This window comes from Triturus cristatus, chromosome 6 (assembly GCF_964204655.1).
Source record: "Triturus cristatus chromosome 6, aTriCri1.1, whole genome shotgun sequence".
In the NCBI taxonomy this organism is placed as follows: domain Eukaryota; kingdom Metazoa; phylum Chordata; class Amphibia; order Caudata; family Salamandridae; genus Triturus; species Triturus cristatus.
This window is the reverse complement of record NC_140589.1, coordinates 793,837,883-793,862,863: the sequence shown is the minus strand read 5'-3', so window position 1 is coordinate 793,862,863 and position 24,981 is coordinate 793,837,883.

Here is a 24,981-nt window from a genome sequence, read left to right as displayed (position 1 = left end):
GCTAATTCCTAACTATAACGTGTGCGAAACCTATGGTTTTTTAAGTGAATATATATATAAAATGATCCTGACTCTCTGCACTTCCAAGCAGCTGGCGAACAGAGACACAAACCCAGCGATGTGAGGCCAGATGATAATTTGGTAAGGACCTCGAACCTGACGCGTTTCGGGTAACTACTACCCTTGCTCACAAGGTATATATTTCACCACGTAGTGCCTTCCGGTTCACTGGGACCCGTGAGAAATGGTGCACCCGCTGGCAGTGCTTACCGGCAATAGTAATCCAGTAAAGTTCAAAGTGCGTGCGCTCTTAGGATAATCAGGATCCAAGACTCCAAGTAAACTTGCAAAGCGTTTATTTACACAACACGTTTCGACTGCAGAAGCAGCCTTGGTCACGTGTAAGGGGCACAAACTGTGACTGGCTTAAATAACTTCACATGGTAAAAATAAACAAAGGCAATAACATAAGTGTACTCAAAGTGACTGTGGCGGCCATGTTAGAGTGCTACAAGTTTTATCTACAGCAACACAATGTATCAAAAATAAATAATAAAATGCATTTGTGACTTAATTGCACATGTATGAAACGTACAGACTGAAGATTCTACTGAATAGTGTTGTGACTGCGTCAGATTGCTCGGTGAAAGAGTACAAATTGTTATCTAGTTCCTACCACATATGGGCATGTGTACGCATGGTGCAGAACTCTTGAGAGCTGGGTCATACTACTGTGAACTCACCTCAGTCTGAGGAACGTGTATCACGCAGTGATCTGTGTGGTGAGTCGATGTCGTTTGCCCAAGTGGGCTTGAATGACACAACGTGAGAGTGTGTGCTGAGACTATAAACGGAAGATGTATGGCATGAAAATGAGACCCCTCATGATCCGTGTGGTTAGTTGTTGTCGTATTCCCAAGTGGGCATAAATGACACAACGCAGAAGTGTATGCAAAAAATCAATACAGAAGAGGTATGGCAGGCAAAGAAATACCCTTTTTGTGCACCAGTAATAGAAATACGCAATCTAAGGCAGGTGCCTGAGTATGTCTTCTTCAGTGGTCGAGATGTAAGTAATAGCCCGTGCAGCTGGAACTAGGTTAAGTTACGTATCTAACAGCCAACGTTCTACATCTAATGTCATTGAAGGCACATAAATGACCAACCGTGATGGAAATGTCAAAGCATAATGTAAACAGGCAGAGCCCTGCCTGTCACCACTCAAAACGAATTACCATGTGAAGAAAACAGCCAAATGAGGTGAAATGAAGAAAGGGTTAGGCAGCCCATGCTCATGATGCCACGTGAAATGGGCCCCTTCCTTTCCTCCTGCAAAGGAAACAGAAAAACACATACTGTTAAAATTAATGGACCTCAAGGAGTTACATGGGTCACATAAGTGAGAGAATACAGTTCCTAATGCACTGATAGATAACGGAGGAATTCAACATGTAAACAAAATGTAGCAATAAAATAGACCATCGGATAAAGAGACAGGATATACAGCAGAGAGCTGTCTAGAATAACGGGTCATGGGGAAGGTGAAGACAACTATTCTTCTTTAAAGTTTATGGCTAATTCCTCATCTTGGTTCAACCCTCCCGGGATTTGGGTTTGAAAATCCACTATATATTTGGATTCTCTTTGTCTCAACCTGAGAGTTCTATCCCCTCCCCTCGGGTCATTCCGGATCTGCTCAAGAATGAAGTAGCTGAGGACAGAGGAATCAGAAAAATGTTTGGCTTTGTAGTGACGGGCAACAGGGTATTTGGGATCTTTGTTCGTTACAGCCCGCATGTGTTCAAGTATCCATTTTTTTGCCAGGTGGTGCTACCGAGGTACCAGAGTTTGCAGGGGCACTCAATTGCACATATTACATACTTGGTGCTGCTGGTAAGGAGTTGTGTAATTACTTTTTTTACGTGTGCCTAGTGTAAGTTCTTTGCGAAACATGCTATGTTTGCACGCTTTGCAATGTCCGCAGGGAAAAATCCCTGTAGACTATGTTCGCTGTTGGTCGTGTATCTGGTACCATCACTGTGTACAAGCATGTCCCTGAGGTTTCTACCTCATCTGAAGGTGATACTAGGTCTTTGTTGGATCTCCCCACCTATGGTGCTGTCACATTTGAGGATATCCCAGTGTTTGACTAGAATACGTCTGATGCTATTGACGTTAGAGTGGTATGAGAGCATAATTCTGCTACCCTCTCCTTCTGCCTCCCCCTCAGAAATGACTTTGTCTGCTAATGTCTGTGTTCTGTTGACACCTCCTACTTTCTCCATGGCTTTCTTTAAGACCCAGTTGCGATAACTCCTTTCTCCGAATCTTTCGAGCATGGTTTCGCTTTCTAGTGCAAAGGCTTCTTTGGTGTTACAGTTTCTCTTAGCCCTTAGCAGCTCCCCATAGGGAATGCTCCATTTGAGCGTCTATGGATGGCTGCTGAGGGCATGTAATATGTTGTTGCCTGCAGTGTTCTTGCGAAATAATGTGGTATGGATGTTGTTCTGTTTGATCTCAAGTTTGACGTCTAAATATTCTGCCTCTGTATTGCTGATGTTACCAGTCAGTTTGATGTTACGATCGTTGATGTTAAGTTTCCTAATGAAATCTCTGTCTTCAGGCTCTGAACCCCTCCAGATGATGAACAGGTCATCGATGTAGCGGAGCCACGTCACGACCTGTCCAAAATCCTGCAAGAGAGCCGGATCCTGGAGGATCTCCTCTTCCCAGAGTCCCATGAAGAGATTGGTGAAACTGGGAGCAAAGCAAGATCCAATCGCTGTCGCGGTGGTCCGTATGAACAGCGCACCATCAAATAGAAAGATGTTGTTCTTAAGACAGAACTCCGTCATGTCAAGGATTATTTGGCTGTGCTCCCAGAATCTGACGTGTCTCTTCTTGAGAAAGTGTTTGCAAGCCTCCAGACCTTGTTGGTGGTCTATTATGGTGTATAGGGAATGTACATCTAGCATTATGAAAAAAATTAATTGTTCCAAATGATATCTTGTACCTTCACCAAGAAATCTTCGGTATCTCTGATATAGCTTGGGAGATTCCTGACATTATCTCTTAAAAAATGGTCAATATATTTGGACACATGTTCCGCCACAATTCCCCTGGAAGATACAATGGGACGTCCAGGTGAGTTAATCAGATCTTTGTGCACTTTGGGCAAAAGATATAACACAGGTAATGTGTGATAATCCCTTTTCAGGTAGCAATACTCCTCCCACACAAGGATGCCCTTATCTTTCCACTGTGAGAGTTTGTCCCAAATGTAGGTAATGCTGTTGTGGTACACGTCATTCGTGATGAGCAGATAAAAGTTGTTATTGTTCAATTGTTGATGGGCCTCACTGATGTATTGTTCTCTGTCCAGAATTACTATGTTACCACCCTTATCTGCAGGGTGGATGACAATGTCCTTGTCATCTGCAAGAGACTTGAGTGCCTGTCTCTGGATGAAGGTGAGATTTTGTGATTTGTCTCTATTCTTATTCTTTTTGTGTCTGAAATATATGAGTGCCTTAGTGACGTTCTCATGAAATGTGTCAATCCCGTCATGTGGTAAAGTAGGCAGAAATGTGAAGCGAGGTTTAAACTGTGTAGTGGCAGCAGCATCACATGTAATGTCTAAGTCAGAGAGGACTTGAATTTCATTGACCTCAGTTTCGTTGCTTTTGCGATCCTGTTGTAATTATAACATGGTGACAAGGGTGTTAATGTCGCCTATTGCTAAATTACTGTCAGTGTGTGTATGTCTAGCATCAGTATGTCTGCTAGTACCTAGTCTTTTCAATTTGTGTCATTTTTTGAGCCTAAGTTTTCTAACAAATTTAAAAAGATCTATTCTAGTGGTGGTATAATCAAAGGAGGAAGAGGGGCAGAAGGAAAGTCCAAGACACAGGGTCTGTTTTTCCATGTCATTAAGTGTTGTTTTGGAAAGATTGACAATAGTTTTATTAACCATGATAGGATCCATCATTGGGTTTTTCCAGCGCGTTTCTTGCTTCTTCCCATGTCGCCACGTCCCTTGCCTCTTCAGTCAGCGTTGTTTGATGCGTCTCCGTCTGTTTCTTCTTTTCCTCTGCCTCTGCCTCGATCCAGGCCCTGTCCTCTCGGTTTCGGTATTGGTGTGTCCCTCATTGTTATACGGCCTCTGCGCATGTGTCTGTACTCGTCTAAAAAAAGTCACTGATCTGGATGTCTGCTCATTTCCAGACACATTGCTTACTGACAGATACGACTCACTGCCACTGGTAACAGAAATGTCTGAGATCAAACTTCCTGTGGGTTCAGCCTGTGCGACATTAGATCTTGTTTTGTCTGAGTATAGATGGTCATACTTCCTACTGAAGGTCAGGCTTCTCCCACTCTCATAGTCTGCGTAGTCTCTGTTTAGTTTCCTCTGCTTGCATGTCTTTATGTCTTCCTCGTATTTCTTTAAGCGGTCTTTCATTGCTTCCATAGCTTTGTTAAGTGCTGTTGACTCCATGTTGTTGGTGAGATCATCAAGCATTTCTTTGATTTGTAAAAGTATGGCCTCACGATCTATCCAGGCGTATATGATCAGTATTTCTAGCATTCTTTTTGAACTTAGAGAGGAGTTTTTAGACCATTCCTCTAGCAGTTTTGTATTGGGTGACTCTTATGAAGGTGTTGTAAAGATCCGCAGTCCTTTTTGTGCCATTGCTTGATCCACGTAGTGTTGAAGGGAAATGGCTTCCCACCATTTAGATGTTTCTGTGCGTTTCAATTTCTCCAATTTTTTTAATTTGTCTTCAGTTGGTTGTGCAGGATTAATCCTGTCTTCTCTGCTGTGTACGTACTGTCCCCGGTTTTCTTGTGAACATTACGAGAGCAGCCGCTCGCCGTTCCGTTTCTTTCTCCATAGTGCATTATTCACTTTGCTGTTGGTTCGAGAAGTTACGAGTCCAGACCCTGTAGCCCCCTGCTGGTGTGCAGGTTCTTCTTGCCAATAACAAATTGCCTCACAGGCAATGCGGGCAATGCAGGCTCACAGCGGTTTCGGATGTGGGAGCATAGACGTATATCCACTGTTTGATGTGCGTGAAGTGTTTAGTTCGGTGAGCGCGTGAGCTGTCACCGAGTGTGGGAAAAGCAGGGTTTAAAGACGTGCCCGCTTCGCTGCTGCCTTGGGGGCGGGAAATCCCGGATACCTGCCAGTTTATGGTACTCTCCGGCAGAGCGTACCGGCAATAGTAATACAATAAAGTTCAAAGTACGTGCGCTCTAAGGATAATCAGGATCCAAGACTCCAAGTAAACTCGCAAAGCGTTTCGACTGCGGAAGCAGCCTTGGTCATGTGTAAGGTGCACAAACTTTGACTGGCTTAAATAACTTCACAAGGTAAAAATAAACGAAGGCAATAACATAAGTGTACTCAAAGTGACTGTGGTGGCAATGTTAGAGTGGTACAAGTTGATGTATAGCAACACAATTTATCAAAAATAAATAATAAAATGCATTTGTGACTTAATTGCACATGTATGAAACGTACAGACTGAAGATCCTACTGAATCATGTTGTGACTGTGTCAGATTGCTCTGTGAAAGAGTACAAATTGTTATATAGCTCCTAATATATATGGGCATGTGTACGCATGGTGCAGAACTTCTGAGAGCTGGGTCATACTACTGTGAACTCGCCTCAGTCTGAGGAACATGTATCACGCAATGATCCATGTGGTGAGTCAATGTTGATTGTTGTCATTGTTCTGTCATACATCTGTATATAATCCCCCCACTTTCTTTGAAGGAACTTGGGGGATTTGTCAAAGTAATTCATGTATTCTGTTCATTAGTCCATTAGGCCTAGTGATCAGTTTATTTTTAACTGTGTATAACTTCTTATTTTTATGTTTTCCCTTTTTATGTTTATGTATTTTAATTTTTTTGTGTACAGTAACTACGTAGGCTTACAAATAAACTTGTCCTAATAATGGTCCTATTACATGAAAAGGGTTGAAAAGCATTTGACATTATAAAAAAAGAACCTTTTATGCATTCATTCATATTCTAATAGATTTGTTTTGATACAAACACTTTCTTGCTTAAACACTTCTTCACGTCACCTATGATTCACTACCCACTGCAATTTTAAGTTTTGCTATATTCATTTACATTTTTGAATATTCAAAAAACATTATTTTGAATCACCTACATTCATTGTTTTCATAACTATATTTCTCTCCCCAAAGGGACCCCTGTTGTCCTTCGATGCTGCAGCACATCTGATATGAGAGCTTAGCTACTCTGACAATATTACTCCTGTACGGTGTTCAGTTTGCTGGATTGTTGTTCAATCAATCAGCAGTTTACAAAGTGAGACTACTCACCCATGAGGGTCTCATGGTGCTTGGGGGTGGGATACTGGTCCCTCTGGGGTTGTAGGATCATTCAAAGAGCCAGATCTTGAGGTCCTTCCTAATTTGGTTCAGCGACACAGATTGCCTGAGTTGGAGAGGCAGGGTGTTCCAGGTCTTGGCGGCGAGGTAGGAGAAAGAACTTCTTCTGGTTCTGGTCTTATGGATCCTGGGGAAGGAGGCTAGGGTTCGTTGGGCAGAATGGAGTTGTCTGGTGGGAGTGTGGAATATGAGGGAGTGGTTCAGGTATGCTGGCCCTATGTTGTAGAGAGCTTTGTAGGCATGTGTGAGGAGCTTGAAGGTTATTCTCTTCTTGACCAGGAGCCATCGGAGTTGCGTGACCTGGCTGTGGCGAAGAATGTCGAGGACCAGTCTGGCAGCTGCGTTTTGAATGTTCTGTAGTTTCTTCAGCTGCTTCTGAATGACGCCGGTGTAGAGTGTGTTGCCATAGTCTAGTCTGCTGGTGATGAGTGCGTGGGTGAAAGTCTTTCAGGATTTTGTGGGGATCCATCTGAAATTCTTTGAAGGGGGTGGAGTGTGTATGAGCAGGCTGAGGAAACTGCGTTGATTTGGTGGTTCATTGTGAGCAATGAGTCAAGTATGATGCTATCGCTGCGTGCATGGTCCGTAGGGATGAGTGGGGGTCTCAGATTGGCTGACCATCAGGAGTCATCCTAGGCTGAAGGGGTGGGGCCCAGGATGAGTAAATCAGTCTTGTCCGAGTTGAGCTTGGGGGGAAAATGTAGATGTTGAAGAGGGTGGGGCTCAGGGAGGAACCCTTGGGCACTCCGCAGCTGATCTCTGTAGGTTCTGAGAGGAATGTGGGTAGTCTAACTCGCAAAGATATTTATCTGTAAAATATTATCACACCTACTCTCACTGAACTCCTCTGGGGCCCATTGCTTTTGCACATCATGTTGAAGAGTGTTACATCATCTACAAGGCAGTATGCACCACATGGAACAGGAGCCTCACCACACTATAAATACAGAAATAGGATGATATGTCAGCCATTTTTTTGTTATAATCCAAGATTTGGGAGCACACTGTTTGCCTATCCTTTTGCATTTCTATAAGTAGCTGTAAACCAATCCCTTAAAGCAACACCTTGCAATATGATAACTCTCCAGATCACACTAGAAGAGTTTGCATTTCCCATCACTTCCCTCCTACTGTTCAGCCACACTTATCTCTTCTCAGATCCTACCTATGAGCCTTACTTGAACATCTTTCCCATCTTCTCTGTAAACACCATCTTTGATGCAGTGCCCTTGCTTGTTTAGTACAATGTAAGTTGAATATTTAAATTCATAAATGTATTATTCTACCCGCATCTAAAAACATACATAAGTCAAACATACATACATACATACATACAAATATGTATAGTAATACAGTTGGTTCTTTTTCCAAATAAAGACACTAGCTTAACGGAGCAGTTCAGATATAAGAAAGAGATAGCAGTATGGAGAACCTATATTCAACTTTTAAGATGACTAATTGATGGATGACTTGTTTGCATCAATTATAAGTTTTGGTATTGGAATGCCCCCTGCATGGTGTACAGGAATTCCCTGAGATTCTGACTACATGGGAATCTGGTGCCCTGAATTTTACTTTCGCATCACACTATTCCAGTGTGTGTGCAGCAATCTAGGCCTCTCCCTGACAGTGAGTGGTCCAGAAGCTGTTGTGTCACCTACAGGGCCTTCATAGTAGGGAGAACATCACTGCCCCTGTCTTGGGCATACAGTGACACCAAAAGTATGCCATGTTTTCTCCTTTATAGTGTGACTAGTCCATTGTATCTGTGTCAGTGAGAGTGTGGCCTACTGACCTGACTTGCACAAAGTTCTAGTGCTATGTGTACCCATAAACTTTTCATTGACATGTGGGTTTGTTGAGTGCATGTGCATGTACAGTGAGCCTGTTAAACACGGATTGGAGTAGGACTTTGTGTGTTTTGTGTTTGAGTACTGAATCAAGTGGTATCCATTATGGATGCCCCTGGTTTAATATGGCACAAGAAAGATGATGAGGACATCTTTCCAGGTCAGTGGAAATGTATTAGCTGCATTTCTGTGGCTGGAATAAGGAAATCGATAAACTGAAGGGAGGACGATGGAGGCAGAACTACCTTTAAAAATGTCATGAAAACTGTGTTAGAAAGGGCCCGCCAGTGAGTTCTTCCTGCTATACAAATAAACAAGGGTACCCAAAAGTACATAGGGACCATGGGTACATACTGTTTTAAAAGCACAGCAATCCATACAAAAACCAAGATTAATCTAAAATTAAATCAATGAATTTACTACTTTCACAAAGGTTTAATATCTCAGTTTTGTATTCATTAAAAATATTTTATTTTAAATTATCAAAAGGTATTGAGTAGTGCCAAAGGCAATATTTTAACTTATTTATTACCAAGGCAAATCTTTTCAAGTGACACTAATATGTAATATTTCATATGTGTCACAATGCACAAAATCACAAACTATCCCTATTACATACAATATACAGTATAGGGTCAGTGTGGGCTGTCGAAGACATTTTGAAACTCTTACAATGTAAGGATCATCATGAGGATATTACAATTAAAATGCCTGATACACACATTATATGTGAACAAGGACATAACCAAAGGAAAGCACCATGTTTGGGGCCCAATAGCTCCTATCTGCACTGTGGCCTATTGAACGGAGTCTGAGAGAAAGTATGGCATTTTTGATACATTTTAGAAGTCTGCCACTTGTTTGTTACCTCTGCTAGATCAGGGGTAAGCAAAAAGCAAACACATCTCATTTAGTGGATAAACGACCTTGCACATGGACAACTTTTATTCATATCTTATATGAGCAGTGGTGTTCACAAGGGAGAGATGTCCACGATGGAAGAAAAATTGGGTCTTAGACAGCATGATCACTACAGTGTTAAAGTTACAGTGGTCACCACCGACAAAGAGGTGCCTTTAAGTGGGAAAAGCCTCTGCACCCTTGGGTGTTCGACAAGCAATACTCAAACTGTTAAGGTCATGATACATCAGCATCCCTCAGAGTCTGGTACTTCAGTGGTTTATCAGTGGTTCCACAGCCCATATATTATGGTTCGTGGAGTGAGGGAAAGGAGGATAAGATGAAGCAGACATTAGCTGGAATGTCATCTACAGTATGTTGCCTTGGACTATGGCTGAAGGGAACCTGAGGAAATTTGAAACTCCGATTTGGGACTCTTTTGACTCTTGTAGCTACTACCTTAACAAGACTGAGTCTATGATTTAAAATTTGATTCACAGGTTAAATGCAAGCCTGTGTCTCTAACTGCCCCTGTTAATACTGAAGGGTTTGTGCCCACACCTCAGTTTTTGGCTCTGAATGTTAACATTCTTTCATATACCTCTGCTAGTAGGAGTTTAGAGCTACCGAAAAGGGGGGGAAGCCTGAAGCTCTCTGATTGTAGCTATTGGGGGGCAGAATAAGGAGCCTCAGGACCCTGAGGGGATGGATCCCTGTGCAAACTGCAGGAATAATATCAGCCATTTGCGCAAAGATCTGAGGGGGTTAATTACTCTACCCTGACACCCTTGTGAGTGAGAAGCAGGAGGTCAGAATAGGCCCCCATCAGAGGCTACAATATTCCACCTCCCTGTCAGCAGCAACCCCTTTTTTATTGGTGCTGGCCAATGTGCCATCTCTTGAAAGTATTTAGAGTAAAAGTTTCTCCAAGCTGAAGAACCAGGTTTCACAATGGTTGCACAACAGAATGACCAGGGGCCAGCAAATCTTTGACCAAATAATTATGGTCCAAAGAGTATCTTGGGTGGGTAGGGGTGTCAAAACCTTCGAGGGAGGATATGTGGTGGAGAAATTTAAACAATGCCCGTGTAGTTGGTATTCTTCCGAGAGACTTATCCTGTCCTATAAAAAAGTATTCAGGCATGTTGGAGCTTCTTTAGGCCCTTTCTAGCCCCAGCCATGGCCCCTCAGGTAGAGAAAGCAAACAAGGGAGAACATTCTGCTGTAAGGGCAGATGGGCGGGACACAGGTTACTTAGCTATCTTTAATAGATTTGAGACCCTGAGCAACTTGGACTCCCAAGATTGACTAAAACTACTATGCTCCACCATTGACAAGACCTTATGAATCCTAGCTTTGGGAGTTAAGGACCATTTGGAAGTGTTAAATTGGAACATAGCTGGGCTAGATAATATATTGATGGACAAACAGTGAGGTAGAGTTCTTAAAGATTTTCATGTAGTCTGTGTCCAGGAAACATGGAAGGTGGACTGTAAGTTTGTGCTGGATGGTTTCAGTTCCTTTCATGTCCCCGACACTCCACCAATACATTGGAGGACAAAAGGAGGGTTGCTAATATTAATTGCCCTACCATGGGAGTGTCATTTTCAGATTGTGGATACATGTTCTCAAAATTTAGCAGCTGTTTTGCCTAGGTTCAACTTGAAAGGCACTATGCTAATTCTGAATTTTTTGTAACTCACATTTTTCTCGAGATAAATATTCATGTTGTAGCTCTTTCTAGATGAATTTTTTAGCACGAGGGATCTTTTTATGATGCTGATGAGATGATTTTAACTTTCATTTTGGTGAACAATGGCAATTTCAGATCTTTGTAAATATGATGATGCCTCTTTCACAGAGCACTTTGGACACTTCAAACAGGGGAATTTGATGAACTATATGATTGCTGTTTTTGATCTAGATATTTTAACTTCCTTGAATTCAGAGCAGGTAATGGGATACATAAAGCACCTACTGACTTTTATAGGAAGAGGCACGGGCTCTGCGCTAGATTTTATTTTTTTTTCTACCACTGTACTTCACTCAAAGATGTGCGATGCGATGTCCGAAGTGACCATAAGCCAAAATTGCCACTTTTTAGTGGTGCCCTAATACAAACATCAAGTCCCCTGAGTATGATGTCCTGCCATCGCTAAAGGATCAAGGTTGAACAGTAGAGTGGTCTATGATCAGGCCAGATGATTTCTATGTTAAACTATTTCAACATTGTGTAAAGGATTTTGAGGTTTGTCTGGAAGAATCTCTTCCTGACATTTCTATTGTGTCCTCTTTTAATAACATATACTGGGTTGTTAAGCCCATGCTGTTGCAGCATTGTAATTCTAAAAGCCTTCACCCCTGAATGGTGGCTTGATCATTCTTGCACTAAAACACCTCAAGACCTTAAGGGGGCTCTTAAACAAACACCTAGAGACACTACCACCGTTTTGCTGGTATGGTCTTTATACAAACAACCCCTCAAAGATTGAAAGCAGCACCAAAACAGGGAAGCTTGGGATGAGCGTATTTTGGTTTGTTCTGAGTGTGATAGTGGGTTATTTACAAAATGTCATGACCCAAACCCTATTTCAAGCTAGCTCAGTTGAGTTGAGCTAATAAACTTTAGGTTTGAATGGGAGGAAGTTAGGGAAGCCATTACACCTTACCAAACAACAAAGCACCAGGCCCTGATGGGGTATGGTGATCAGTTCAAGTCAAATGTATAGCTGCGGGCACCTTTAATGACCATTCTTCTGAATGCTGCGGGGGGCCATGGTTTACCAGACTCTTGATCGAACTTGGTGATCATCCTAGTTTTCAAGAAAGGGTGTATGGAAGATCTGTGCAGTTATCGGTCCATTAGAGTAACTGATTCAGAGGTGAAAATATTAGGTTGGGTGATTCTGAATCGTTCGTGTCCTTGGGCCAATCAGCAAATGGTTCTAGCTGACGTTCATTAGTGTTTTAGATCCTTATCGAGGATTTTTGACCAATGTTTAAATCTGTACTTGATAGTTTCAAAGTATACTGTTGCCAAGAAAGGGTAAGTCCATTTAATCTTCATGGAGCTCAGCTAAGCTTCTGACAAAGTGAACATTATTTGTCTGCTGAAAAAATTGCATCTTACCCTGACTCACTCTGTCCTCTATGACGAAGAGGGGGATGTTCACAACTTTTTTGTTGAAAAAGAGTTCATTAGGAGTGTGTTTTAGCTCCTTTCCTGTTCACATTGTATTTTAATTTTTTTGATCAACATCTTCTCAAGGCTGGCTGCGACTTATCCTATGTGGGCAAGCAACTGGTAGCAGCACTATCATATGGGTACGATGCAGTGCTAATCTCAAGAATTGCATGGTGCTTTTGGACTGATTTGTTGAGTTCATGGAAGTCAAGGTAATCAGTCTAAAAATCAAAAAATTCAGATCCTTTGTTTTCATCAAGGGACGCCATATAAGCAAAAGGAAGTCTTTCTCCTATCTTGTTATCTTGTTTGATGCCTTATTGACCTGGTCCTTGCTTTTGGAACATAAGTGCTTATCTTTTTAAAGGGTTGTTCATGGTGTATTTTACTTCACAATGCACTTAAGGCTATAAATCCATAAATGCAGTTATCAAAACAGATAATGACAAAGTGTATCTCTATTGCTTCATATGGCTGTGATATTTGGGTATAGGTTCCTGTACAATCCATTGAGATAGAGGAGAATAAATGTATGAGAAAGTTATTAGCTCTCCCAAAGTGAGTTGCCTTAGAGGTGGTACATTAAGAGCTGGGTTCGAGCTATGTTACAGATTTGATACAGTTGTGTCCACTGTTGCTGTGGCTTAAGGTTTGGACCAATCCAAATTCAGAGTTGAAATGACTCATCCTGGGGGACTGTCTTGAGCTTGATCATGTGCTATCTTTTCTATGGTTGATATTCATAGAGATGAACTTAAGGGCCTTTGTCCGATATGAGCTACATAACCAACCCAGCATGATCATCAAAGCTGATGTCGCCTGAACAAAGAAAGCTTTTGGCCAGTGAAAACAGCTGGAGAAAGAATCAGGAGCCCTGTTGAAACTAATGGTTAGACACTCCATAATGATACAAACTACCATGACAATTGAACCTTATTTATGTTTGGTATCATCTAACTTTTATAGATGTCTCCTAACTAGGTTCAGGCTGAAACTTTCCAATCATTACTAATAACACCAGCAGGACGGACTAAAAAATCTGATATTGGCCCATGTCGCTGTGACAATACCTCTCGACAGGACACTTTGCATTTTATCCTGTTTTGCCCTATGTACTGCACATTAAGAAATAACTTAATTTGTCCCTTATTGAAACCATTGTAGTTTAAACAGGTCAGAATAGTCCTTTTGTATTTACAGCTACTGTCAGATGTGGAGACCTCTCTCTCTCAGTTGCCTGTTTCCTCGCGGGAACAGTCAGAGTGAGAACAGCTTTAGAGGATAAATGAATTGGGTTGTTTTTTATATTTTTAGTGGTTTTTATTTCTTATTTAGTCATTGATTTGTAAGTGCATTATATGAATTGTGATGAGATGTTTTCATGGCTGTTATGTATTTTGATGATGTATGTTTATGCTTTCGATGTCCAAATCGAACAAAGTTTAATATGATATGAAATATGCTCCTAGGTTGAATTTGGGTTGCTGTCTAGGACAAGGCTAAGTGATTTGTTAGTGTGTATGATTTTTTAACAGGGTTCAACTGGTTATCAAGGGTGCTACTAGGATCATGGCTGATTCTGAGCACCTGAATTCTATTTTGGTTCAGGTTTATTTGTGGAAGGTAATTCAGCTTAGTATATACATATAGGCAGAGTCGGATTTTATCAAGTGCAAAAATATTGGACCATTTACCTGGCCATGTGTAATGAGGGCCTAAACCTTCTGTTTTCTGATCACATTAACTTAACATTTTTAATAGGTTACAAGGGCATCTGTTGCATTTGATATGTGTAATAATTTGGTCAAACAGAGATGAAGGACATGCAAGAAGAAAAGACAGCAAGATAATGCTTTTAGGAAACAAACATATGAAAAGAGAATAGAAGTAACCTTAAAGACAACAGTTATTTTATGAAAATTGGAAAAACAACAAGCCATACAAAAACAATGAGCAAGATTGTTCTTCACTAACAAATTGACTTCAATGAGATACTTTGCTACTTGAGATATCTTACACAAAGTTATACAGGCATATAGAGTAAGTAAATCAGGGAGGTGCAAGAACGTGTTTAATGCTGCTTTGAGTAGGTCTATTATATCATTTTGATACAAAAGTGTGAATATTTCATGTTCAATTTTGAAATGTATTTGGATCTCTGTTGGAGACCAGGAAGATGGGTAACCATATGGGGTTCCGTTATGAGATTCACGTTGTCTCTGCAGGGTGATACCAGACCTAAATTAACAATACCTGGCAGAATCTCCCCGTGAAATAGCGTGGATCGAAAATTATTTCTCCCAGAATTGAAAACAACATTCAGGTCCACTTATGCATGTTTTCTGCCTTGCTGGGGAAATAATGGGCCAAATCCTCAGACATTTAATACCTGCTTGAAACAGGTGTTAAATATTGTGGGGGATTTTTAATTTGTCTGTGAGGGGGCGGAGGGGGAAGGGGGCCGGACAAAGCAACCTCTGGCAGCCCCTGCTGTTCCATAGGGAAGTCTAGCCCCAATGCCTCCAGCACCTGAATGATCAGGTCAGGGAATTTGCAGATCCGATAATTTCGGGCCACACACATGACATCTTGAGTAGCATTCTCCCTGGGGCATTGTTCTGAGCAGCTTGTCCTGGGTCCATAGTGTTTGTCTAGGTTTGAAGAACTCAGTTATTAATGACCTAGAAGGGTTGTTGTGCTATTGATTAATGAGGACAAGGTCAGTTTTCCCCTTTTGGACTTGAATGCTTTACACACCAGAGCCAAGGAAAGCTCTCATTGCCATGTGCACATTAAACCGTAAAAGTATGCCAACATCACACAACATTCATACCCATGTATATTAAAGAGTCAGTTTGCAAAGGCATTGTGTGAAGGTAGAAATCAATATAAAATGCAGTCAAGAGAAAAATAACAGAATTCCAACATCTTGGTTGATATGAAGTCCTAAAATTGTACTTTGTTAAAAAATTACCACAAACATTTACTGAACAAAATTCCAATAAAACTAGAACTGCTTTAAGTATTTAGTCTATAGGGTCTTGCAGTATGGGATATCAATAGAGACTCATAAAAATCGAAGCCAAGACAAAAATGTATAGGAATTATTATTTGAGTCATTACAGGTCTTTTTGGGGGGAGCAGGATCAGCGGACAGTATGGGCCATGAGCAGAGAGACCAATGAGCTGAGGTTTGGCTCAGAGGAAAAGTTATCTTCAAAGTTCAAAGGTTTCTTGGAGCTCAATTCACTGAGATTCTCCCAGTTGGATATTTGTTGATCAAGCAGGTGTCTTCAAGAAAAAGCTTCATATCTTATTAATCATGGCTCTCAAATGTTATTGAGGTAAAGACTACAGTCAAGACATCCTTCATTAGAAAACATCAAAAATATTAGTTTCTTTGGTGGCTATTCCAAAATTATTAATTGTAGTGCATTAACTAGTAGTATGCTGGCCTGAGCGGGACTTGGATATTTTTGGACTTTTCTGCTTTTCTCTAGGAAAACATTCATAGAATCCAAAATACAACAGCATACCTCTTCTTCGAAGTGACCAGAAGAACATTTCTTCAGCCTCACAAATTGAGCTCTTACTAGATAAATGATATGATGATGATATGATAAAATAATTTGTTGAGCGCACGTTCACCAGCGGTTTCTTGGCGCTTAAACGGAGATGGGTTGACAGACGCAGTGAGAGTTAATTATTTATGGGCCTGGGAAAAGAGCCAAGTTTAAGGGATTCCATAAACTGAGGGTAAGAGGGAACTTGGTGCTATTCGAGGGGAGAGGGTGTTCCAGAATTGAGGTGCTAGGGTCGAGAATCTTAGACCACCGTGTTTTTTTCGTTTGAATGAGCAAGGGGTCAGTAGATTCAGGCTAGAGGAACGTAGCTCACGAGAGGGGGCATAACACTGAATTCTGGAAGCAACGAAAGCAGGTCCATGGGACGCCAACGCTCTGTGGATCAGGCAGCTAAGTTTGACGAGACAGCGCTGGGTCACTGGGAGCCAATGGAGGCTCTTAAGCAGGGATTGGCTGGCCGTAAACAAGCCTGGCAGCTTTATACTGTACCATTTGTAGCCGGTGTGATTGGTATGCAGGAATTCCGACATACAGTGAGTTGGCATAGTTGATACGTGACATTACTAAGGCCAGGGTAACTTGGATAAGAGATTCAAACGATAGGAATCTGCTAATTTTCCCGATTCTTCGAAGGTGGAAGAAGCAGACGGAGACCACCGAATTAATTTGGGCCTTCATGGTGAGGTCACTACTAATTGTGCCACCTAGGCTTTTGACCGAGCTGACTGGGGAGGGTGGGCATCCCAGGGAGTGGGGCCAAAAGTTAGAGTTCCAAGGGTTGGCAGAGGTCCCTGTGAGAACCAGCTGCGTCTTATCAGGATTGAGCTTTAACTGGTTTAAGTTCATCCAGTTGATGATGAAATTCAAGGTCGCTTGAAAATCCTCCATGGAGGAGGGTGACGAGTCAATGGTGAAGACAAGCTGGAGGTCATCAGCGTAATTAAAAGTGACTACTTCTCTCTTCCGAAGATCTAAGATCAGGGGGAAAATATATAAATTAAAAAGAAGAGGGGAGAGAGAAGAGCCCTGGGGGACCCCGCAGGTCAGTCTTTTTTTCTCAGAGGAGAAATTGGAAAGATGAACCGCTTGGTAGCAATCGTTGAGGAAGGAGATGATCCATTTTAGCGGGAGCCCGCGGATACCGGCGCTCTCGACCCGATCAACCAATACATTGTGATAGATGTTTAGATGAAGATCACTTTCTATTACTATTTGAGCATTTAAATAAGCATCAATTCATTTCAGAACATGTAGGTATCAGAGAAGGAAATAAAAAATTGGCTTCCAGCAGGAGTTGCGGCCCAGAAACTGCTATGCTGCTCATTATTGACACCATAGTCTGCTTAACGGTCAATGGTAAATGATAGTTTTAGTTTATTTGACCTTTTTAAAATTGAAGAACGTGATAATCCCATTTTGGCTTATTTAATATGGGCTTGCGGAAGATCTAAAGATCAGCTGGCCGGTGCTGCTTATTTTACTAACCAAGGCTTTGAGAAATGCGAACATCTTCTGTGACAAGCTCCTGCATTACTTGTTAAAATTGCAGAAACACATATCCATATTTAGTCAAATGCTATTAGTTGATTATTGATTGGTTTAGAAGGCAAAAGGGGAATTTAAGGTGTTTGGGGAATTCAGAGGGTTCGGTATCTGGACTTCACATAGCTGTGCTCAATAAATCCCTTTGAACTTCTCTGCTCTGCTCGGTCCATTGATTTTAGACTTCAACAGGTGGAAAGGCTTCAAGTGATCCTATCTGCTAGGAAGTAGTCTGTGGAGCACTCCACTCAACAGAGTCTTAGCTATCCTGTACTATTACAGCAGCAAGATAATACAACAAGCATTTGCAATGCAATAGGTCTCGCTTTTGTGAGTGTTTAAGCTATTAGCATTGTAAATGACAATGCCTTTTATTTATGTTTTAAAAACCAAAACATAAATAAAAGGCATTGTCATTTACACAATGCCAATAGCTCAAACTCGCGTAAATGTGAGACCTATTGCATTGTAAATGCTTGTTTGTTTTGCTATTTCTCACTTGCTCGGCAGCATGCTCCACTGCCACACTGCAAATCTATTTTTTTAAAATATATTTGTTATTGTAATTTTATATCCTTGACAATTTACACCATTGCATTTGGGGATTCTTAAGCAATAACATTTCTTAATTCGATTTGTGGGATATATTGCTTTCGAATCAGGTTTGTGTTTTTAACACTCTGCAGCATTTCCCAAAATCTTAATTTGCTTATAGATGCGGGGTTGCCAAACTATGTATCTGAGGGCCCTTCTATAAACAGGCCGTCTTCTGTGTCACCCTTTCACGGCCTTAGCTGCACAGTCAGCTTTCAGTGCGAAGCAGCTCAGTTGCAAACGTGTGTTGTGACGCAGCAGAATGCACGCCCAGTGGAAAGTACTAACTGGGATTTAAACTGGAAGTGGAGATTGCTGTCTCTGCTGTCTGGGCCGGTTTGTTTTGGGTCACTGCACTGTGGAATGTGCCACACTGTCTGATCAGGGCTTATCTGCCATTACGAGGACTGCTACGTGATGCCGTGTTCCAGTCCTGTTGATCCACTTGACAACCTGGTGTATTCTGGGATGTGTAGTTTTGTTTAACTAATTTGGGCTAAAGTACATGATGAAAATTATTTTTAAAAGGAACGCCCAGTGACATTCTGTGATCTGTTAACCCTAGTCATGGACAGTTGTCTAGGACAGTGGTTCTTAAGCTGTGTTCCGCGGTCCCTCGTACTTATGGGACCTGCAACTGTTTGTAAAATTACATAATATTAGCAGTTTAATAAAGTAAATGTACAAAAAGCAAAATTGGATGTCTTAAAACGGTCCATGTATGTGAAGCAATTTGAAATTGGAAGCTAAGTTGGTGTCTTTATGTTTATTTGTGTGAACAGCGCAAAACAGCAAATGGAGTCTATTATGAACTTGAGGATGATTGAATTTTACAAACCTCTCTCTTCATTTGCAAGTCGCAGGACAGTTTTACCATGCATAGCCAGAGCTCCCCTGTTAGCAAAACAAAAACTCTGAAATGGCTCTATTCAGAGAATTGCACCCTTTTGTGAAAACACCCAGCCTCCCCCACTTCGCCTTAGAGTCAAACAAATTATTTGGAAAAATAATGCACAGAAAATAATTGATAGAAAAAAAAATCATAAGGCCTGATGCATAAAAGTCCGGGCTGCAGAGACAGCGATTTACACTTGAGCATGCACACTCATGATTTGCTTGAACTTGGGTCCTTTTGGGAATTCTCAGAGAATTCCAGGAGTGTTCCTGGGCAGCTAGTAGTGTCAAAGCTTCCCAGGAGCATTCCCATGTTGTCTGGGTCTACCACAAATCTGTGTCTCAATTCACGAATGCAAGTTCACCTTTGTAAATCACGGACATACATTTACACTCACAAACAATGGTATTTGTGTACCAAGCTGTCACTTTAGTGCACAAAGCTAGCTTCCCATTCCGGCGTGAGACTTGCAGTGAAGGTGACCTGAGCTGAGAGCGAGTTTGCGTAGTCCGGAGGTGTAAGGAAGGCCTCTTGCAGAAACCAACCTGCTACTGAGCTTGTGTACCCATTGAAAAGCATCGGTTTGCATGGCGGTTAATCTGGTGAGGCAGCAGAATTAGACGATGCATTGATTTAACTGCTCAGCATCGTTAGGAAAGAATTCAAGCCTCTTTCTCACCAGTTTCCAGGCAGGTTGAGTGCTGATGGAGAGGCCATATACCGGCCCTAGATGTCGGCACAATCACTCTACACCAAAACCCAGCCTAGGAATGTTGGGCATCATAGCGAGGGATGCAGGCACTACTCCTAGTTTGAGTATTGGCGCGAATGATGCTAACCCCCATGTGCAGGATATATCAGAGACCTCTGCGACTCATGCAGTGGCATCGCTTGTTGGACCTACCAGAGGGAAGCTGTGAAGAGCATTCCACGCGCACCGCCGTTCAGTCATTCATCCTGCCTACTCAGTAGAGTACTCTGTGCACATCCAGTCATTGGCCTCCTTTACTGAGACTGCCAGCACTCTATCATGAAAAGTACAGCTGCTCTGCTGGGAAGTGTATGGCTGTTCCCAAGAGGAACTATTGCAGTGCTCAATAGTTTAAGTACTGCCGCCGTTGTATTCATGCGAGCAATGGAAGCAGCTGACGTAAGCGTGCCGTGCCCGCACACCATAGGCGTGCACATCTCCTGTCTGGGCGCGTACGCTGCCGGTTACGATCTGCTGTGAAGCCGCAAGTCGTACACGAGGACATGTGCACATCGCCTGTCCGGGCGCGTGCGCATCTCCTGTCCCCCTTCGCCCGCCAAACCGACAACAATAGGTCTCGCCAAGGCAATCAGCACATGCGCTGCGTCGCCAGGCGAGACCTAAAAATGGTGGGACTCTAAGGGACATATTTATCAGTAAGGCACGCAGTGCTGCACAGCACAGCAAGCTACCTTGCTGTGCTGCGTGACAGGGAAAGGGTAGTATTATGCCAAGTTTAACACAATGCAGTGCATTCACGCCTTTTCCCAGCACAGGAGCACCATGGTGCAAGGGTGCCAGAGTTGTTAGCAGGATTATTTGTGCAAGAAGAACCACCTTCCTGCACAAAAACGATCCCCTGAGGCATTTTCCACTTTCTATGAAGGCTGCAGAATGCAGCGTAGATAGAAAGAAATAAAATAAGGAGAAATAAACATAATGTTCCTTGGTACATCTCCCCTGGGGATGAGTAGCAGTTTTGGGGCATTCCCAGGTCTACCACTTATTGTAAATCGGGGAATGCATCAAAATCCATGGGTTTCGCGTGGGAACACCTACGCACCACACATGGAATGCCTCCCTGGGGCAGAATAACAAAATGCTGTGATTTGCACTGCGTTGTGTCAGTCTGGATTTACCAAGCCACTCGGGACCATGCAAATTGACCTTCCATTGACTTGTAAATTGCATTTAATGGTTGCGCCAGACATGCACCCCATTGTGTGGTGCAAAAGTGACACAACCCTTTCATTATGGCCCTAAGTTTGGAAACTGGTAGAAATGTGAACATTTTATATTTATTTTCTCATTCTGACTGACCAAATATCACTGGGTTCTTTTTCTGACAGTAGTAGAATCTGAGGACAGTCCTTTAAATTTGAATAACTACTGTCAACATAGAAAAAGTTCTCTGTGTAACTTGAAATTGACAACACACAATTCCTCATGTAGCCTTTCTTCATAGACAACTTATTGTATCCCTACCTACCAAAGAGTAGAGATTTGTGCCATAAAACGAAGTTACTAGGCATATCATCTTTATGTTAATTAGATTCTAATACCTTTTCCAAAAGATATAAAAAAAATATGCATGGGAAATATATTTATCATGAGTTTCACATGTGCTAGTTCTACTAAGTACTATTCACCACAACATTCCTACTTTTGAAAGTCAAAATATAAAGAAAGGGTTCTTGGCAATTCAAAGAGCTGAAAGTAGTATCTATGGCTGGTGTTGCTGTGTTTTCAAGGACAGCTGCAGTACTTGTCACAAGGGTCGTCTAGTTCCCCTTGAGTCATGAAGGTTCAATTAAATTCCCAGTCCTAGGGTGCTTGTTTCCAATCCAGGGAGGACCTGGGCTGGCAGTTCGGGCTGGACTGTTCCCATTGGGCACAGGTTCAAGACTGACTTGCATATGGGTGGGTTCAAACTGGAATGGCAGGGTGAGCACAAAAATGATGGATTTGGGCCCAGATCTCTGTACTGGGGTGAATGTATGACATTGTTCAGCATTCTGTCCATCAATTGTTCTTTTTGCACAAGTAAATTGCTTCGACAGATGCCTCCTGAAAAATATTTTGTGGGACCCTTGAGATTCTGACCACCCTTGTTGCAGTCAGTGAACTCTAAGTTAATCACCTCTAAAGTCTTTCAGTGTTAAAATCAGCATAGTTCTTGCTTGCTGACATTGTCTAGGGCTGTCAAGTTTATGTCAGGGGAGTTTTGATTTTTGACCAATGCCTGGTGTGCTGTTATGGACTGACTGCCCTGCACCACAGTAGATCCCTGCATACGTTTTATGGCCCTTTATTATAAATGTTAAATAACAATGTACAAATAAGTCTTAGCTCCATGACAAAAGGGACAGTCCATCTCAAACTGCTTAACTTAAGCAGTCTTTCAAGTATAATTTGGGAAGGGCTTTGGTAGAGCTTGGGACCTTAATAAATATTTGGTTTACGATTCAGAATATGTGTCTCAGCATACCTGAATATAAATCTCCTGCTCCTACTGGGTCCTTGGTCTCTGGAACTTTGACCCAGGTTAAGAAATAAATAGAAGCTGCAAATCAAAATTCAAATTATGCATTAGTATCTTAAACCCACAAAATGTTTGAAAACGAGAGGTGAAAGCATAAAGCTTTAAGCAATTCAAATGGCACTTTTCATGATGAGAAGTTCAGGAAATTCAGGGAAGTCTTAGGAAATATGGCATAGATTTTGGCAAGGGGGAAATGAAGGGGTCTGCTGGGAGCACAGAACTTCAGAGCGTAGAGAGGCTTGGACTTGGGGGCATATTCATGAAAGTTTTTGTGTAGCCTGAGTATCACGCAAGGGGACGCACAGTGATGCAAAACCTAGAATGAGATTTACCAAGCCGCAGAAGGCCACCGAGTGACCTTGCATGGCTTGGGTAATCTGGAGTAGCGCAAGGCAGCGCAAGTCACTACCTCGCGTTACCCCACCCCAGGAAGTAATTCCATGGGTGGAGTGTGGATCCCAAGGATTCTGGCTCATTCCCTGGTTTACCATGAGTGGTAGACTTGAAAATGTGTCAAAATGCTACGCCTTCCCAGGGAAGGAGTAATGAGGAGAAATGTGTTTATTTCTCCTTGCTTTTCCTCTTTCTACGTGTGGTGCATTCTGCAGCACATGTAGAAAGAGGAGAACACCCTTAGAGGACTATTTTTGTGCAGGAAGGTGTCCCTTCCTGCACAAAAAGAACCCTGCCTGCAATGCAGGCACCCTTTCATCATGAAGAGACGGCCCTTGCATTGGTGCTAAGCTGCCAGAAGTGTGCAAGCACAAGGAGAGAGCAGGAATGTGCTATTTCCTAATAGATGTGGCGGATTCCTACCCTCTCCCTTTCACACATACCAGCAAGGTGCCTTGCTGCGTTGGGTGACATGAAAAAATTATAAATATTGACCATGGTTTGGAACCTAATTGTGCTGCCTTTGGCTGCCTAATCCATTGTCCCCATTTGGTGCAATTCTCGCCCTTTTCACATTGCATTTGTCCGAGTTTTGCCCATAGTTTTGGACACGAGCCTTAATAGACACATCTGCTGTTCTTCTCTACAGAGGTGCAGTTTCCACAAGACCTCTCTGTGCTTTAAGTGAAATTAAACCTTCCTGATGTCAATATTAGTAACTTAGAACACGTTTACAATGTTTGTCCATAATTGTAACGGGCGTCGTAGTGTCAGATGTGATGACTATTTAGTTCTATCATGGGAACATGCTGACACATAAAAGTAAACCCTTTCAGCACTCCAAATTTTATAGCCACATATTTTGATGTCAAGGGTTACTCCGGATGCAAAGTGTGAGTTGTGCAAATAATAATTTCAATATCCCACAGATATAGGGCTTCATTAATAGTCTGGTGGACATCCCACTGTCTGCCATGGTGGTGGTGGTGCACTACTGTCCACCAGATGTAGAGTACTGTCCTGTACTGGTGGAGATCTCTGTCCCTTCAGATGAGCTGCAGACAGGTTTTCCATTAACAAACTCCAAAGGTTTATGTATACTGATGGCACCAAGACTATAAGGGCCATTAGTGTAAGGATTCTACCAGCGAAGCCAGAGGGGGCGCCGCCAGCAGTAAATTGACAATGAGCCGGATTCTAATTAGAGCGGTGGGACTGGCAGGTTGGTGGACAGGGTACTCCACCGCGTTTGTTGCAGAGTATTCTATCTGCCAAAGTCTAAATGACGCCCTTTATCATGTTGGTTCTGATTTTCTTTATACTCTTAGAATCCCTGACACATCTTTTTGTTTGTTGTTCTGTTTTCCAATACCAAACCATGTAAAACTAACGCATGCTGATTTCCATTTTCCTTGGACATAATTGATCAAATTCTCACATCTCTAAATCACTTTGCTTTTTTTGAGTGTCCTCACCGCTGATTTACTTTTAGTAAGACATTTTCTTTACAGAATTGTTTCTTAGCAATTAATATATTTCTTGAATTAAAAGAGCTTAATTATATTGGAAATGCACATCCCCATATGCTCTTGCACCGTATTTGACCCGGTCAGATTTGGAAGCCGAGTCTGAATTGGGCACATTTTGCACATATACAGTCTCAAAGAGTGAAGTTGTGCACACAGAAATGGGAAGCAAAGGTGCATATTCGGTTGCCCTGGGTAACTTTTGCACATTGGGGTGCCGATTACGATCCGGTAAAAAAATTCCCCGTACTACTCGTATCCGGTCTTTTTACCGTACGAATCGTACAAGTGCCGTACAAACTGCCAATTACGATTCGCATGGGAGAAAGTCCATACGAATCGCATTGGGAATTATTCCCCACACGTCCTCGGGTCAGAAAATGTGTCCGACACGTCCACGGACGATTTACCGTACAAATGTGAAAAGTGAAGTCCGACCGCGGAATTACGATCCATCCCGTGCGTCCGATGTTACAACCGTATGGAAAAAACACCGCCCGCACCGAACTCCCATAGCAACCATAGAGACATGTGCCTGCATACGCGCCCAACACTCCCCCCAGCCCTCTATGTACGAGTCGAATCCCCCCCTCCCGGCCCCCGTATGTACGCGCCGACCCCCCCTCCCGGCCCCCGTATGTATGCGCCGACCCCCCCCAGCCCCCGTACGTTCGAGTCGGTCGTACCCCCACCCGTGTATGTACACCCGTGTGCGTGTCGTACCCCCACCCGTGTATGTACACCTGTGTACGTGTCGTACCCCCCGTGTATGTACACCAGTGTACGTGTC